This window comes from Apium graveolens, chromosome 8 (assembly GCF_009905375.1).
Source record: "Apium graveolens cultivar Ventura chromosome 8, ASM990537v1, whole genome shotgun sequence".
Taxonomy (NCBI): Eukaryota; Viridiplantae; Streptophyta; class Magnoliopsida; order Apiales; family Apiaceae; genus Apium; species Apium graveolens.
Window position 1 is genome coordinate 156,913,425 of NC_133654.1, and position 19,308 is coordinate 156,932,732.

The window sequence follows — 19,308 nt, forward strand, 5'->3', positions numbered from 1 at the left end:
AGCATTTGAGGATAGTTCTGGAGATACTACGATAAGAAAAGTTATACGCAAAGTTTTCCAAGTGTGAATTTTGGTTAAAAGAAGTACGATTTCTTGGGCACGTGATTAGCAATAAAGGAGTGGAAGTAGATACAACAAAGATTGAAGCCATAATCAACTGGGAGAGGCCAAAAACACCAACAAAAGTGCGAAGTTTCATGGGACTGGCAGGTTACTATAGGAGATTTGTGCAAGATTTTTCAAAGGTAGCTACGCCATTGACAAAGCTCACCAGGAAGAACAAGAAATTTGAATGGGATAAGAAGTGTGAGGAGAGTTTTCAAGAATTAAAGAATAGATTAGTATCTTCTCCAGTGCTAGTCTTGCCAAATGATCAAGGAAATTTTGTAATTTATAGTGACACATCGTACAAAGGACTGGGATGTGTTTTGATGCAGCATGACAAGGTGATAGCCTATGCTTCAAGACAGTTGAAACCACATGAAGAAAAGTATCCAACGCATGATCTAGAATTGGCAGCTATAGTATTTGCATTGAAGATTTGGAGGCATTATCTTTATGGGGAAAAGTGCGAGATCTACACGGACCACAAGAGTTTAAAGTATATCTTCACCCAGAAGGAATTGAACATGAGGCAGAGAAGATGGCTAGAATTGATCAAGGACTACGACTGTATTATCAACTATCATCCAGGCAAAGCAAATGTGGTGGCCGACGCTCTGAGCAGAAAAGAAAGGTTAAACATGATAACTTCATCTGAGGAATTAATCAGGGAATTGGAGAAGCTGGAAATAGAGGTTAATATTCCAAGTATGTCTACTGAGGTGTTGTGTGCAATGTCTTTTCAACCAGAACTATTAGAGAAAATAAGAAGATGTCAGGAAGAAGTTGTGAGCCATGAATGAGACAGTTTGACAGGAGAAGAAATAGGGAGTCAAAAGGATGATAAAGGGATACTAAGATTTTCTTCCAGAATATGGATACCCAACATAGCCGAGCTGAAAGATGAAATTCTTCGAGACGCTCACAACTCCAGATACTCAATTCATCCCGGAAGTACGAAGATGTATAGAGATTTAAGAGAAAACTTTTGGTGGCCAAGCATGAAGAAAGAAATTGTAGAATGGGTAAGTAAGTGTTACACTTGCCAGCGAGTCAAAATGGAACATCAAAGGCCCAGTGGACTGATACAACCATTGGACATTCCAGAATGGAAATGGGAGCATATCGCGATGGATTTTGTAGTTGGATTACCGAGGACCAGGGCGAATCATGATGCTATTTGGGTTATTATCGATAGATTGACGAAGTCGGCGCATTTTCTTCCTATCAATGAAAGATTCTCAATGGATAAATTGGTTCGGTTATATCTTAAGGAAATTGTGACCCTACACGGAGTTCCAGTATCCATAGTTTCAGACATAGATCCTCGATTTAACTCAAGATTTTGGAGAAGTTTTCAAGATTATCTCGGAACGAAGCTGAACATGAGTACCGCGTATCATCCGCAGACGGACGGTCAAAGTGAAAGGATGATTCAGACTATTGAAGATATGCTGAGGGTATGTGCACTAGATTTTGAAGGGAGTTGGGACGAGCATTTGCCATTAGTTGAATTCTCCTACAACAACAGCTATCATGCCAACATTAGGATGCCGCCTTACGAAGCCTTATACGGGAGAAGATGTAGATCTCCAATATGTTGGGAAGAAGTTGGTGAGAGAAAGATTTTGGGTCCAGAATTGATCCAGCAGACAAAGGAGAAAATAGAACTCATTCGGAAAAGATTAACAGCAGCTCAAGATCGTCAACATAAATATGCTGATCCTGTCAGAAAGGATATGGAATTTGAAGTTGGTGAAGCAGTGCTATTAAAAGTTTCTCCTTGGAAAGGTCTATCAAGATTTGGGAAGAAAGGAAAGCTGAGTCCGCGTTATGTTGGTCCTTTTGAGATTTTGAAGCGTGTGGGAAAGGTTGCTTATGAATTAGCATTACCCCCTCACATGCAGCATATTCACAACGTGTTCCACGTGTCAATGTTGAAGCGTTATTTGCCTGATTTGAACCATGTGATAGAATACGAGCCAATCGAGATTCAGCAAGATTTGTCTTTTGTAGAGCAACCAGTGCAGATTTTAGATAAGAAAGAAAGAGTACTTAGGAATAAGTCTGTATCTTTAGTGCGAGTCTTGTGGAGGAATCCCAAGGTTGAAGAGTCGACTTGGGAGTTGGAAAGCGAAATGCAATCCAAGTATCCTCATTTATTTTCTTAGGCTGATTCTGAGGACAGAATCCTGTTAAGGGGGGAAGGATGTAATATCCGGGAAAATTATGTGAATATTATATGTTAAATAAATAAATATTGTGTGTTTTATAAATTTAAAGTAATTATTGCTATGATATGAGGTGTTATAACTGTTATGTGTGTTTTTGTGCGGGCCAGAATTTTTTTTTTCGATTGATTAAAAAAAAATGTTTAAATTACAATTATAAGAACTTATTTGCAATCGGGACGTGTATTATTAGCATCTTTATTAAGATACCTGTTTTATTTGATTTTATGTGCATTTGAATGTATTTTACGTGTTTTCGGGATTTTCTGGTAATTTAGGGATCATTTTTGTTTTTCAAAAATCAACAGACCGGGACGACAAACCCCACAAAATCGATGTTTTTATTTTATAAAATTATTCGTACTTCAAATACCCTTTATTTTTATATTTTTGAATTATTCACAATTTTTGGGAATTTTGACATTAATTTTGTATTTTATTGTTTTTAAAATTATTCCCCGTAATTACTATTTTGGGGCCCTAATTATTATAATTAAAGGATAAAAACACCCTAATTTGATTTTAGGGATATAATTTCAGGTTAATATAAATAGCTAATTAAAATCAGTTTAATCCATTTTATTTTAATAAAATTTCAGAAAATAAATTTATTCAAGAACAAGGTTCTTGGGGGTGAAATTTCATTCTTGAACTTTATCTTGTGATTCCAAGAGCGTTTCTGATCCGTTTTGAGCGATCTACATACCGATTTGAAGCTTTTAACGAGCCCAATCTATTGGTACCGATTTCATTAGCTAAGATGTAGTATTTTGTGATTTCGATTTTGGGTAGTTATGGTCTAAATTCGTTCTTGATCTTGGATGTATTGTTTGATGATTTGGTTGAGTTATAATTATTTCTAGGATGGTAAGGAGTAGTTTAACACTTTGTTTCATTAATTTTGATTACGATTTAGGTTAGTTCGAGTTCTTAATTTTTTTGATTTTCCTATTTAATTTCTGAGATTATCGTGATGTTCTTGATGATTGTGATGCTTAAGATAGCTTTATATTGATCTGGGCTTTAATTCGAGGGGTAAATCGATGATTTTGGTGCTGTATTTGGATTAAACCCGAGTTCGCCGGATTCTGGAACTCGTGGCCGGTTTCTATGGCCGTTTTAGCCGGAATCGACGAACTCCGGTTCGTTTTAGAAGGTTGTTCGGCTGTTCGAGTTGATGGCTTGGTGTCGTATTAATTCAGGGGAAGAAAGGGGCGAATAGAGGTGTTTGGGGCGAGGTTTAGAACCGCCGGAGTCCGGCGAAGGCCGCCGGAATCTGGGGATTTCCCAGAAACCGGTCGGTGTTCTTCCCGACCCGGTTGGATTCTTTTAACCCGGTTGTGACCCGGTCGTTTGACCCGGGTTCAATCTGATTTCCCCCAAATGCAAACCCAAAAACCTGTTTCTGTTTACTTTTATTTCAAAATTCATTTTCTTACTTTTAAAAATCATTTAATTTGTTTTCAAAAATCATTTAATAATTACTTAAATACTAAAATTTATTTTCTTAATTATTTTAAATTCCTAAAATTATTTTCTTTAATTATTTTCAAAAATATAATTTGATTTAATTATTTATAGTTTATTTTAGTTAATTATTTATGAATTTAATTAATTGATTAAAAATCAATTAATCAATTATTTTTATTTTTAAATAGTTAAATAAATGTAAATTATTTATAATTAATTCAAATAATTTCTGAAATTTTATTTTAAGGTTTTAAAAATTATATTTTGGTATTTAAAAATCAATTATTATTATTATTAATTGATTTAAATCTATTTATTTCTTATTTTAATCATAATAATTAAACCGTTCGTCCGTTTAATACGAAACGAACGCGTACAGACTCAGAAAAATATTGTGCTTCCAATAAAAATACTTTTAAGTCCTAATCTCTTTTGTATTGCAATGTCATGTGAGATATATATCAGTTTGAGTCGGTATCTGATCGGTAAATATTATTATTGAACTGATTTTCATTCTGAACGCACTGAGACATACCTTTTTAATGATCTGACTTATGTGTTATATGAAATATGTGAGTACGTGTTATACGAATACCATGATTACGTGTTACGTGATATACATACAATCTATTACAGTTTTAAAATGCCATGCTAGTTATAAACGATCGGGTAGATGTTAAGACGTATAGTTACGTCGATTGAGTTTGGTCTATCAATTAAGATAGTTCTTTTGTTTATAGAATCGAGTAGCAAGGAGTGCAGTCAAGTGTTAGACGGAGATAGTAGCCAGCAGTTATAAGCAGAGTTATAGTAAGAAGTTGTCGAGCATACCAGGCAAGTACCCTAACTTCACTTATCGTTCAAGTGATGTTCATTTCGAACTATATTATGCAAGTATTCTCCCCTATTCTAAATTCAGAATAGCTTATTGTTTTACATATTCAAATATAAGAACTGGTTATAAATACTTTGATAGCATATTGAATATCAATATTCCTATATTTATTGACATTCTCGTATTCTAGCAATCATTCTGCTAGAACCAACCTTTTGATTCGATAGATAGTGAATAACTATACTATCCAGATATACTCTATACAGTGAGACTTTGAATTGAGATTAGTGAATAACTAATTGTTCTAGTTATTTCGCCATCAGTTGTTGAGATAACTCCGGACCATGTGACATGGGGAGTTGAATAGATAAGGATGTCATTGATCTGACTCCTTTAATCAAAATTGTTTTGTGAATTGATTCTTGGTTAGCACAAGAGACCGAGGCACCGGTCCAGCGTGAGTTATTATACGAAAGTGTAATATCTTGCTAGGCGAATATATGCCTTCTTCATGGATATCCAATAGGTACGGTATGGCTGCGGGATATCGATACCTATATTTACGGTATGGCTGCGGGATACCGGTGTTGTTTCATGACTGATCATCAGGAACAGTATAGTGCATAATTGTGTTTTATTAAACTGTCGCTTAAACTTTAAAGTTTATATCAGCTTCTGATTTTACTCAGATATTGTTATTGTTGTTCATTTACAAACTTTATACTGCTTGCTGAGTATTTCTTTCGCTCATACTTGTTTATTATTCTAATATTTCAGCTAAGCCAGAGCAGGCTTGAGTCCCAAGTTTGACCAGAAGTCGAGTGCTTGTAAATAGTTTGGTGTGTTTTCCAGATAGACAGTTTGGGATGCTTGAATAGTATAAAGGTTTGTAATAAAATTTGAATAAGTTGTAAAACTAATTAGACTCATGGTTTGTAATAACAGTTGGTTTGTATTAGTGCCTGTTCCATACTATAACCTGTGATCGATCCAGTTGCTTGCAAGGGGTCATATTTATTATATTATTCCGCTGTGATTATTTTATTATAGTTTATTGGCTAGTGACCCCCAAATCTAGACCCCGGGTTTGGAGAGCGTCACATCAAACCTTAATATAGCTTGTAAAGAAGCTAAAGAAGCTTGACAAGTAAATAGTTATGATATCATTGATTGATCGGCCTTCTAAATGTTATAGAGCATCCATTTATTCAAGGCATATGTCTACAACTTCTGTGAAAAAATTGGCATTGGTGACTTGATGCAGCTAAATTTTGTGGCTTCATGCTCATAAATATAAGATTGAATAAAACTTCATTTCAAGGGAATCCCGAATGGACTTAATTTATTTAGAATTAAAAGATGTTCAAGTTTTAATTAAACAACTTTGCAAACTTAGAGGACTATTCAATTTATTTCTAAAGAGATCAAAATAATATTGTATTGAGCCAATTAACAATTAGTCATTTACCCTTCCATTAAGCACACTTGTATAGTCCAGTTTCAAAAAAGCCCATATGCCCTTTTGGTGAACCACCAAATCATGAGTATGCATATATCTTAATAATCTAAAAATCATTGTTTCATTTTAAAAATGTATTATCAATAAATATTCATATATTACTACATATTTAATATTTGTCCTTATCATTTTTGTAAAAAAAATGTGTCCCTTACTACTAAAATAATTTATTTTTCGATATACTATCTGTTACTATCCAAAATTGCATAATATTTAAAAATGTTTGTTTTATATTGTTGTTAAGTTACATTGTACCAAACATCCAAAAAATAAGTATATTGTGCATTGTGCATTGTATTCAAATAATTTATTTTTAAATATATATATACCTCTCATCAATTAAAATTGTATATTATTTAATAGAAAATGTGTCTTTCATATTATTGTCTTAACAAAAAAGTCCAACTATATTATATATAAATATATGTAAAAAATTGTACTTTATTTTTCCAGCTGTATATAGATTTCACAAATTAAATGAGCATTTATAAAATTTGTATTTCGTGGATGTTATCCTGTTGTAAACATACGTTATACTTTGAAATCAGTGGTAATGTTATTGACTTATTTTTTTCATATCCCTCTATTCTACTATAAATACGTATACAATCTATGTTCGTGCAAATCATAGAGTGTCCTTTTTTTATGTATCTTGTATAGAATGATAGTAAGAAGACCTCTCATATAATGATAGTGTAAGAATATTTAAATTTGTTAACAAAAATGTGTTATAGTTTATCAAATCATATAATTTGAGGATGTTCATGGTACATCATTATATTGAAATTAATTTTTTTAAGATGATGATGTTTCATAAACAATCCTTAGATTATATAGATTTTGTGCTTTAGAGAAATAGAAATGCATATTAATTGAAGAAAATTAGTGATACAATTTTCTTTTATATTATTGGTTAGTTATATTATTGAGGATTTGTGAATGCAATGAGTTGTTTCAATAATTTGGAAACTTGAGCTAATCTGATCCTTAACCATATGGGAGATGGGATGGAAAAGTCTTTTTACCATAATTTTTATTTTTCTGTTTATCAATTTTAATTGTGTATATTCATTGGTGAATATAATAGTGGGGTATAGGTGATACATCACTATATTGAAACTGTTAGATTTATGCTTCAAATATTGTCTAGTTAATTAGATTTAATTATTAGATGTTTTAGATATTTAGCAATAGATTAATTATTAGATAAAAATATTATATTAGAATTGTTTAGTAGTGGGGTAGTGGAGTAAATTATGGACATGTAATTTACCCATTAATTATTAGTGGTTAGTTTTGGTAGTAGTTAGTTTTAATATGTTTGTAAAGCCTATATAATGGCTAGTTTACCTTGAGTTTTATAATAAGTAAAAATAGCAGTACAAGTTCTCTGCAAACTCTAAGTGTCTTTTTTTCTCTAAGTTTTTCCAACAAAAATTCAAATATTTAAGTGATGATTTATCATACTTTAGTTTCTAATATAAATGTGTATCAATGGCAGAAAAATAATTACCTAATTTTGTTAATGTAGCTATTAGGTACTTTTGTTTCAATCCATTTTTCATTTGATGAAGAGGTCTTTGGAAAATCATCTAATCTCCTTGTTGCCTATATGGTAGGTGGTATCTCACATCCTAATTCCATTCTAATCCCCTAATGTGTGTGTAAGGGGTTTTATAAATTTTCATTTGATATGTAAGCGTGGACTACGGGTAATGAGTTTTACTTATGATACTAAAAAAATAACTTGACAACATTCAAATGTGGTATAGGAGTGTTACAAACTACTATTTGAAAATGCTAGTTTATTATGACTACAAATCATATGAGAATTTATCAAATCAATCATCCACTTGTCTAACATATTAGAATGAACTGGGGTGTCTAATACTAAATAACACTCGGAGCTGCAGGGGATTGAAGTTTCTATTTCATGATGGTGATATTGTAAGTAAACTCGATAAATATAATGACTTGTAATTTATAAATTCAGTTTAATTAAATTTATTTGATGGTCCTCTCTTAGTAAAATGAATAATGATACGATGAATACAGGAGGTAACTCAAGGGGAAATTGGGATTGATTTTCAAGTGTTGTGATGGAACTAATGGAGAAGCAGTCTGCATAAACTACATGGGTTCACTCTTACTCTAACCTTTAGTGTAATCCGTGGAAGCGACCAACATCAATTTATATTTATGGTTTGTGTACAATATTCTCTTAAAAAATTGGTTGAAACATCAAAGAAGCACATATATGTGACGAAATGCATATATTGTATGACATTATGTTTATAGATTCTTCACTTTGTTTAACAGCCTCGCGTATATTCCTTTCTGTTTTTTCTATGTTTCTTTCTGCTTTGAATTATCTCTGCATTTTCTAACGAGTCTGGATATGAAATTTAATAATAAAAATAAGTACGAAATTGATGCGTTTCATTTAAGACTTTACAAATATGTAATAATGGTATGTCATCATTTACATGTATAATAATTTGATTTATGAGCAGGGAATTGGACATCTGTAGTGTGAGAATGTTTTTGTTTGTATAAATGAACGTGTTCGAAGTGGATTGGTACCTTAATCTATATGTGGTTCGAGATGTGATGGACGTTTGCAGCTCTTCGCCTCCTCGTAAAAATCAATTTCTTAATGTCTATATTCAATTGTAATTTACAATAATATTTTAGATCCTAATACGCTTGACCCCCGGGCCACAACCAATGGTTAGAAACAAAGTGGTATGATGTAAGTACAGTTCTATTTAATTACAAGAGAAACCATAATGAATACTTCAAAATAGTTTGTCCAATAATCGTCTAAAAAGGAAAGCCAGCTAGAAAAATAATTGCTGCCAAATTAATGTTATTTGCTACAAAATAATGCTCTCTGACATACACCCTTTCCATTAATGATAAATACCAGACAATGGGATGCTTCAAATCTTTTTGTGTTACTTGTTCCGCTTTTGGGGGTGATAGAGATGTTCTAAACTATATTTTGGTTTGCACCTATGATGGCATTTGGTCTAGTTGTATGATTCTCGCTTAGGGAATGAGATATTCCGAGTTCAATTCTCAGAATTCCCCATTTTCATGACTATTTTAATTTTTTTTTACTGCCCAGCTTATCAAATAATATTATAATCCTATAAGTAGTTTTCCACTTTCATATGAGATGTAGCAGAATTAAAATTAGTTCATAAAAATTCTACTACATTAATATTCCAATCGAACAAACATCAAAATATAGGAATTGTCTAACATAAGTAAAGCAAAATCTAAGTAATATGAAAATTTAAGGTAAAAACAAAACCAGTTCACTTGGAAACAAAGCAGTAGCAACTACTTACTAAATCCCTTAAATTAAGCTGACTTGAAAAATAAGAATTATTTTTTATCTCGCTACCTTAAAGAAACTCTTACCTCAAAGTTTTTGATTGGTGTCTCTGTTTTAACCCCCTTTACGCACCAAGCACCCTTAGCACATGTTATGGTCACAATCATTTAGGATATTACAATATTGACATTGCCAGGCATCTATCAATTGGACATGTTTTTCTTTCACTAGAGTAACATCAACTTCAGATAGCCCATTTTCTAATCTTTTGAGAAAGTTTGAAAAATATCTTCCAGTTACCTTTGTTAAATTTATAAGCTCGTTACGATTTTTTTTATTAAATTCTTCTGAGCTAGCCTCATCCCTAAAGAATTTTTATAGCTTATTCTCTGCGTAATCATGGAGCCTTTCCAAAGCCACCTCAGACTCACCTTGTGGTTAATCAAATTGTTTTTTTTTCGTATATGCTTCTGGTGGCATAGAATATCCATAAATATAAGTCCATTTTAACACTCGCCTTCATTCAAAAATCTGCTCCCAAGCTTCCATAAAGAAGCTTGGGTGTTCTCGCTGACAATATTTTTTCTCCAGGTTCGAGTTTATGAAGTTTCTTTTTTTTTATCTCGCTTAGATCTGATAATGCTTTCTCTCTTGACTTTTCATTTACAACCAACCTTTCATAATAATGAGCATATCTCTTGATATATTCGTGAGCCGATGCTCTAAGCCTAACAACTTCACATTCTCCTCTCCTCACAGTCTCCTAATAACCATTACACGCCTTAAGATCATGTGCATTCCATGGTCCTAGGCACATCCAACAAAACTCGTGCTTGCAAGGACGCTTATAAGTACTCATTAGCATGCTCCAAATGTACATATAAACATCAAAAGATTGTGTTATTTGATTTCGATGATAGATGCATCCAATATGTTTTGAAGACTAGAGCTGTATCATTATTGATTTGTGTATTCTTTGGACAATCACAAGAAAGTTTCTATGATTAAACAACAATGCCATCATAAAATATTACATAAGTTATCACCATTTCCGTGTATATATGACCATTAGAAGACTTGGCCATATAATAATACCCAGATATATTTATTTTACTTTCTAATTATGTGTTAAGTTATATAAAAAAGCTATGAGAAGAAATAATGAACGGCTTCATCAGGGTAATCTTTAAAGTAAATAATGACAAATTGCCAATGATTACTAAAATATAGCTTGTAAAGAAGCTAAAGAAGCTTTACAAGTAAATAGTTATAATATAATTGATTGATTAAGCCTTCGAAATGTTAGAGAGCAACCATTTATTCGAGTCATATGTCTACAACTTCTGTGAAAAATTTGGCATTAGTGACTTGATGCAGATAAATTTTGTGGCTTCACACTCATACATATATGATTAAATAACATTCAAATCTTAATTTATTGAGAATGAAAATATATTCAAGTTTACACAGATAATACTTTTACGCAAAATAAGATTAGGGTTTGAAAGTCGACCCCCGAAACTAGAGTCCTAGCCACCACTTCTCCATTCTTCAACCTTCATCCATCAATCGATCAAGCCCCCCTTCACTCGCCCGTCTCCTCTTTATTTATCTATCATTTTCTCAATAAAACAAAGATCTAATTCTTTTCGGGTGAGATCTTGTCCAGTACCTTGTTATGAAGGTTGTTAGTCCTGCCCAACTTTTTCGGATGTTGGTGTTTAATGTTATGATGTTATTTTGTCTTTTGTTTCTGGTTTCGGCCCCTCTAAAAGGGATTTATATGATACTTTTTGAGATGCGTAAGGCTTGAATCACATCTGAGACAATGGTGGATATCGCAAAAGCTCATATTTTACAACAAAAAAAGTGTTCATATTTTAGGGGCTTTTGTTGCTCTAATATCAATTGATAGTTCACAATATTGGGCTACACATAATGCTTATGTGAAGGTCAACTCTTACTACTAATTTCAGAATTGATGTAGGTTGGATTACTCGAGATGTGATTATAATACTTTTTAGATTAAAGAATTTGAATATTCTATGCGTTAAAGAATCTAAAAAAAACACCTATTTGGTGAGCTCATTTTTTGTTTCATAATCAATAGTTGACAGTTAGGGGTTTGTCACAGGTGGGGTTCAATGTTTTAATCAATTCTTCAATTTTAGTTAAACAACTTTGCAAACTTAGAGGACTATTCAATTTATTTCTAAAGAGATTAAAATAATATTATATTGAGCCAATTAACAATTAGTCATTTACCCTTCCATTACCGGGTTTCAATAAAGCCCATATGTCCTTTTGGTGAACCACCAACAAATCATGAGTATGCATATATCTTAATAATCTAAAAATCATTATTTCACTTTAAAAATATATTATCGATAAATATGCATACTCATATATTACTACTTATTTAATATTTTGTCCTTATCGTTTTTGTAAAAAAAATGTGCCCCTTACTACTAAAATAATTTATTTTTTGATATACTATCTCTTACTATCCAAAATTGCAATAATATTTAATAATGTTTGTTTTATATTGTTGGTAAGTTACATTGTACATAACATTAAAAAAAATAAGTATATTTTGCATTGTGCATTGTATTGAAATAATTTATTTTTAAATATATAAATACCTCTTATCAATTAAAATAGCATATTATTTAATAAAAAATGTGTCTTTCATATTATTGTCATAACAAAAAAGTCCAACTATATTATATATAAATATATGTACAAAAATTATACTTTATTTTTTCCAGCTGTATACAGATTTCACAAATTAAATGAGTATTTATGAAATTTGTATTTCATCGATGTTATATCCACTGGTAAACATACCTTATACTTTGAAATCAATGGTAATGTCATTGACTTATTTTTTTTCATATCCCTCTATTCTACTATAAAATACGAACAAAATCTATGTTTCTCATACATAAATTACAAATCATAGAGTGTCCTTTTTTTATGTATTCTTGTATAGAATGATAGTAAAAGACCACTCATATAATGATAGTGTAAAAATATTAAATTTGTTAACAAAAATGTTTTATAGTTTATCAAATCCATATAATTTGAGGATGTTCATGGTACAACATTATATTGAAATTAATTTTTTTAAGATGATGATATTTCATGAACAATCCTTAGATTATATAGATTTTGTTTTTTAACCATTGTATTCACAGAAATAAAAATGCATATTAGTTGAAGAAAATTAGTGATACAATTTTCTTTTATATTATTGTTTAGTGATATTATTCAGGATTTGTGAAAGCAATGAGTTGTTTTAATAATTGTGGTCTGATTCTTACCATATATGAGATGGGATTGCAAAGTCTTTTTACCATAATTTGATTTGTGGTTTATCAATTTAATCATGTATGTTTATATTCATTGGTTAATATAATAGTGGGGTACTGGTGATACATCACTATATCAAATTTAAATATTTAAGTGATGATTTATCATACTTTGAGTTTCTAATTATAATATGTATCAATGGTAGAAAACCTAATTAGCTAATTTTGTTAATGTAGCTATTAAGTACTTTTGTTACAATCGATTTGATGAAGAGGTCTTTGGAAAATAATCTAATCTCCTTGTTGCCTATATGCTATGTGGTATCTCACACCCGTAATTCCATTCTATTCGGCTAATGTGTGTGTAAGGGGTTTTATAAATTTTCATTTGACATGTAATCGTGGACTACAGGGAATGAGTTTTACTTTTGATACTAAAAAATATAACTTGACAACATTCAAATATGGTATAGGAGTGTTACAAACTACTATTTGAAAATGCTAGTTTAATATGACTACATGGGAAATGAAAAATTCTCAAATCAAATCTCCACGCGTCTAACATATTAGAATGAACTCGGGTGTCTGATACTAAATAACACCGGGAGCTGCAGGGGATTGAAGATTCTACTTCATGATGGTGATATGCCGGTAAGTAAACTCGATAAATACAATGACATGTAATTTAGAAATTCAGTTTAATTAAATTCATTTGATGGTCCTCTCTTAGTAAAATGAATAATGATACGATGAATAGAGGAGGTAACTCAAAGGAAAACTTGGATTGATTTCCAAGTGTTGTGATGGAACTAATGGAGAATCGCAAGCGATGACTTATTCTCCTACGTTAAATAGCTTTTGGAAATCTTACCCTTTTCTTTTATGTTCATCCGAAAAATAGAATTATTAAAAAGTGTGATTTTAATTAACACCCAACCTTCGACACAGGATAAAGTCTCCCCGACTTCTTTTTATAGCTACTTTACTTTAGGTCGAGGTTCTGAAAGAAGAGTTGGCGAAGTAAACAATTCCATCTTCCAACAGTAGCTGCTAGTTCTCGACTACGCTATGACTCTTATCGAATCCACTCCCGATGCCGGAACCGGTGCTCTGATCAGACATGATCAGCTATTGATGCCAGATCCAGAGTCGCTCTAAGTGCAAGAAGGATTTTCCTCGCGCTGGCCAAGTCTAATCCCATTCATTACAAAACCAATAACCTTTGGCCTTCAACCCCAGCTCGTACTCGACATGATCTTTGGCAATCATGAGTCAGAAGGGTCAGCCCAGAAAGAGACTAGCAGGCCGGCTGGGGTTTTGTCTCCGGCTCTTAGACTTATAGAAAGAAGCAAAATCCCGCCGCCTGAAAGCATGAGAGCATCAGCACTCGGCGAGTGCCTTGTCTGAGCACCTTTTTTTCTTAGAGAACAAGAGTTGGTTGTGCTTAGCATATTGGTCTGATCCAGTTGAGGATGAATTCCACCTCTGAGAGGAGGGAAAATAAGTCTTTAGAAGAAGATGTCTCCAAACACAAATTAATGGGTACGGACCTTCCAGCTCTTGATGAAATTCCTAGCTTTGTGAAGCGATCTTGTTCCAATAATAAAGAAGGTTTTGATCTGGCACATCTATCTTTAGAATTCCCCAGGACTGAGTTCCACTTTCGATTGCTAACGATCAATTGACAAATGTAGGTTTCTGTAAATTCCGGCCCAATCGATTGATTGGTATAACGACCTACGGGGAAGTTATGTTTGTTCGTGCGGGGGGTGCTGTGCTCCTCTTCATTTGCTCTCGTTAATGACCACAAAGAGGCATACATAGAAGGCAGATGAGAGAAAGCGCCCGATGTACGATGATTGAAGATTGCAGCATCTTTTTTAGAAAGACATCATTATACCACTACATTTTAAAAGCAGAATTCGGCCAGCGCATCGACCTGGTACAAAATGGCTATCTTACCGAATCCGAAAGGTCGACTACGACAAAAACTCCGTTATTCCCCCTTTAAGAGATAGGGCAATCGTCCTACGAAATCTATGGTGGTGCTTTTCCCATGGCCAAGAAGGTATTGGGCTGATAAAGCCCCAACTTCCTATTGGACGGCTTCGACGTGCTGCATAGAGCACACACACCCCATCGCTGTTGGACATCTGCTTCTCGTATGGGGAAAGTTTAAGAGGGCTATATTGAACATCTCACTTTGGTACGTGACCACTCGGCCGTCTTGCCATAACATGGCTCCCAAAGCAATGGCAGAAGCGTCCGTCTTGATTTCGAACGGCTTCTGAATGTCTGGCATGGCCATAACCGGCCTTTCGCAGACTTTCTCCTTAAGTGCCCGGAATGCACGCTCTGGATCCTCTCCCCATCTCGAAAGGAAAGGTCTGTTTTCTTTTCTGGGCCCCGAGTAAGATCAACCGGGAGTCATTTTTTATGAATCTTTAGTGCGGAGGTAGTTGGTCATGCCGAGGAAACTCCTTACCTCTGCCAGCGACTTGGGGGTTGACCATTCCCGGACAGACTTCGTCTTCTCAGGATCTATCTTGACTCCAGATGAGCCGATGATGTGCCCCAAGTATACCAGCTCCCTCATCCCTTTTTGCTCATAAGTAAGCTCTTCTCCGTATGGGCTTTCAGCCGGTGCTCACGCAGAACTTCTGCCTCTACGTGTTTCAGATGCTCCTCCCAGGTATTGCTATAAACCAGATGTCATTGTCATAGACCGTGACGAATTCATCCAATCTAAATAAGGCCTAAGAACATCGTTCATCAGCCGCATAAAGGTTGCAGGTGCGTTGGCCTTACCGTAATAGGGCCGAATGGCATGACGACCCATTCATATAACTCTTGCCTTATCTTTAACGCGGTCTTCCAACACCTTCCACCACTTGCACTTGGTGGTATCCCGACTTTAAGTCTATCTTGGTGAAGTAACGGGCTCCCTTAACTAGTCAAATGGGAATCAGACATCTATCCTCGACACTTGGAAAATGATAGCGATTCTTTACTGTGATCTTGTTAAGGGCGCGAGAATCCTAATCCACGCACATGCACCACGAGCCTTCTTCGGCATCAAGACCCTTTAGAGAGAGGGGCGAGGCACAAGAGGATGTACTGGGCCAACCATGACCCTTTTCGAGCAGCTCTTTGCTGCCGAATCTCCTCATTGGCCAATGTCGACGTCCTGTAACACCGTTGTTGGGTAAGACTGCTCCCTGTGTGAGTTCAATCGAGTGTGCTCCAAGCTGATACAGGCTTTAAATAAAAAAAGAAGCTACAACTAAATGAAACCAAAGCTTTTAAGCTCAATTCCTAGCTGCTAGAGCTAAATCAAAGGCTACTACCTTAGCTGTTCTAGTAGCTCCTTTGATTTAGCATAGGGAGGGTGGAAGCTCTATAGGATAACAGCTTTGGGCTATTTGGAAGCTATGCTATATAGGAAGAGATAGCAGCGGCTGGCTACTAGCTTTGCTTTTGCTATTAGCTCGTGCTAGTACTTTAGGAGAGGAGCAACTATCTTGCTTAGGGAGGTATTTAATATCAAAGAATTTCGGATCCTAGATAGCTTAGTAGCTTAGGAGCAGAGCAATTCAATAACTTTAGGAGCCATTTTCAAGCTGTAGAATAGCAAAATAGCCTTGCTTTATTAGCTGTACAGCCAAGCAGGCAAAGCTAGTAAGGCCCGCGCAATTACCTTGTAGAACTATCCTTGCTACTAGAGCGAGCGCAAGAAATAACTTGCGCGAGCAAGTATGATATAAATTGCACTCGCTCAAGCTAAAAGAGTTTTAGAGCAACATTTGCGAAGGATTAATAAATGGACTGCTTTATTGTACCAGTAAGCCCTGCTTATCGATGCAATAGTTTCAGAGCAAGCTATGTGGTTCTACACAAAATAAATGGCTCCTAAAGCGAAGCAGCTACTAGAAAGAAAGTAGTCGCCGCTAAGCAAAGCTATTCTATTTTTGTTGAAGGCTCCTAAAGCTATGGAACCTAAGCTCATAAGTAAGAGCCGCAGCAAGCTAGTAGCCGCTCGCTATGTTATTCAACATTAAGGAAAGCTATTGTGAATTGTTCCTAACCAAAGAAAGGAGAGATATAGATTACGTTCATCTCATAAGTTCCTTTTCACTCCTAAATGAGAGCAAAACTAAACGAGAAATTCATAACTCCTAGCGCAAAAGAGTAGCCGATGCGATGCCTATGCTATTTGATTTCATATATAGCTTGGGGGGGGCCACGCGCAAGCTCCTATCGCAAAGCGCAAAGTAAGTAGCCTTTTTGTTTCTATAGCTTCAAAGCTGCCCCCTACCCTATGATAAAGAAAAGGAACTCAAGGGTTTACGGGTACTCAATTTTGGCTTATAGAGCTTCTTTTTCGCCCTATGCTAAAGCAAAGCCCTATCCCGCCTATGCCTATGCCTCAAGTAAATAAATATGCTAATAGCAACCACGCGTTGTAGCAGCAAAGAGGAAGGAATTTTCTGCTGCTAAAAGAAGATAGGGAGGTTTCCAATACCAAAGGAGTTAACTTCACTAGAAAGGCTAAAGGCTATAGAAGTACATCACTAGTTTCTATAAAATGAAAGAAATGAAAAAGGCGAATCATAGTATATAGAACGCCCGGTTACTCCCATCTCCTCTTACTTACGCATTTCCAATCAAATCATGATCCCATCTCGATCAAGTTCGCATTGATCAAGGCGGGCATTTCCATCCATTTCTATAGAGTAAGGGGGCAGCTCACGGAGCTTTCTCTCCTGAGAAAGGGCTTTTTCTAGAGCGAGAGGTGAGTAAGGGGGGTTGTTGGCTAGCTCGTGCAATCAACGAAAAAAGACTTCGCGTTAGTAAGCTTGCTTTGTAAGCCAAGCAAGTCAGGTTCTCCGGGCACTACGGTAAGACATGGATCGATCATGACGAGAATGGACTTCTTTGTAATATAATAGAAGAGTCACAGTCCAGTTCCTCGGGCTTTCACCCTTCTCGACCAGACGAGGGAGATATTCATTCCATTCAGGCGGGTAAGGGCTTGTGTGTTCCCCCCGGTCGGGTCGTAGGTGAAAACTGGCAAAGTTCATCATTCAGCGGCGGGGTGTTCATAGAAAAGAAGGCGTCGCCCAATGAATGGCAGATTTGGGTGGAGTCTCGCTCTATAGATAGAGGAAGAGTACGCACGCTAGCGCGCTATGGCTTACGTAGTTGATCGGATCAGATAGCACTTCGGGAAACCCCGACACATCAAATTCCATTCCGATCAATAACTTGGAGGTATGGCTGAGTGGCTTAAGGCATTGGTTTGCTAAATCGACATACAAGAAGATTGTATCATGGGTTCGAATCCCATTTCCTCCGGCACGGAAGTGAAACGGGCGGGCAAAATTACGTGAGAGAGAACCTCTTGGTGGAGTCCAGTACCTGGACGGCTCTCGATTATTGAGCATGGTTGAGGGATTAGGCGGCAAAGAGCTGCTCGAAAGCTTGACGAACAAGCGAAAAAGCCTATCAATTCTTTAATTTTTAGTTTAGGGTTTTTCCCTTACTGGTAAGGTAGGGCGCTATTCGATGAAGAAAACATACTTTAGTCAAGTGGTAAGGTAGTTCAGCTGGTTAGAGTAAAGGACTGAAAATATCCTTGAAGAAAACATACTTTAGGAAAGTGGTTCAGGTAGCTCAGCCGGTTAGAGCTAAGGACTGAAAATCCTTGTGTCAGTGGTTCGAATCCACTTCTAAGCGGGCGAAGGGTCCAAAGGCCAGGAGCGAGCCAGATTTCAAAATGAAAGTTAAAAAGTAAGCCAAAAAATGTGAGCGCTCCTACACTATAGGCTTTTTTTGACATCGCCCTATATTGCTGGAGGCAGATAAAAAAGCGGTTGATCACTCAGATTGGTTCTCACGTCCCTGCGCCCAAAAGGACGGGCGAGTTCGGTTTGAGTGTTCATCGATCGGGTGGATCTATATGCTCCGGGGTGGTGAGACGAGGTGTAGCACAGTCTGGTCAGCGCATATGTTTTGGGTACAGAGGGCCATAGGTTCGAATCCTGTCACCTTGATGTGACACGAAAGATCATCAGAAAGGATACAACCCCTTTCTCTTTATGATATTCCAGCCGAGAAGACTTATGAAAGGAAGGATCAATCATGCCAGTCGTAAAAAGTAATGCTGTTCTGCAGGAGCTACCAGTTCGTCCGGATATCTTAACCCAAATTTCTAACGCACCTAATTTCACCGTTTGTATCCCGGGTGAAATTAGTGATCCTCATACTATATCGAGGCTGTCTAATTTAAACAAATTCTTAACTGTACAGAGTCATGATTTCGTTAATGGCGTCATACAACCAGACTATATAGGGAGGCTTCAAGGAGAACTAAACATGACTACTACGGCTTTTCCAGAATTACTACCCGCCCATCTGAATTACATCTTGTCTCGTGAATATAAGAATTGGTATGTCGATTTTGCACATACTCTGGATATAGGCACACCGCACCATGA

The 19,308-nt window shown here is 35.4% G+C and overlaps 1 non-coding gene across 1 annotated transcript; it reads left to right on the forward strand.

Moving 5' to 3' along the window:
* Positions 1 to 18,473: 18,473 nt before the first annotated feature.
* Positions 18,474 to 18,547, forward strand: TRNAF-GAA (transfer RNA phenylalanine (anticodon GAA)). Its single transcript has one exon. It is a non-coding gene; the product is annotated as a tRNA-Phe (tRNA).
* Positions 18,548 to 19,308: the final 761 nt, after the last annotated feature.